We start from the raw sequence: 396 nt of genomic DNA, 5'->3' as shown, positions 1-396 counted from the left end.
AAGTAAAAGGTGGCTCAACAAAATACAGACACAATAGGGTGATTCTTTTTTTACAAAACGTTTTATTTATTTATTTATTTTACTTTTTTCTGACATGGTGTTATATCTTTCACTTGGATGCTATAAGTTGCATTGAGTAAATACAGCTGGATTAAAAGAAAAACATGTCTTCATTTCAGGCTGCAAAGTAACAAAATGTGATTATTTGAAGGGGGGGGGGGGGGTTATTATCTATATACAGTGTCAAGTCAATATATAACCAAATCAATTCTAAATGTACCCAAATGTGAAGGGATATTTTGCCTTTGGGGTCCCAAATCAATGGAGTGCCAGAACTCAATTGATGGGAAAACACTGGTGAAGAAAATGACGGAAATCTAAGGTAAAACCTAAAAA

This window comes from Carassius auratus, chromosome 31 (assembly GCF_003368295.1).
Source record: "Carassius auratus strain Wakin chromosome 31, ASM336829v1, whole genome shotgun sequence".
Classification (NCBI taxonomy): domain Eukaryota; kingdom Metazoa; phylum Chordata; class Actinopteri; order Cypriniformes; family Cyprinidae; genus Carassius; species Carassius auratus.
Note: the sequence above shows the minus strand (reverse complement) of the source record.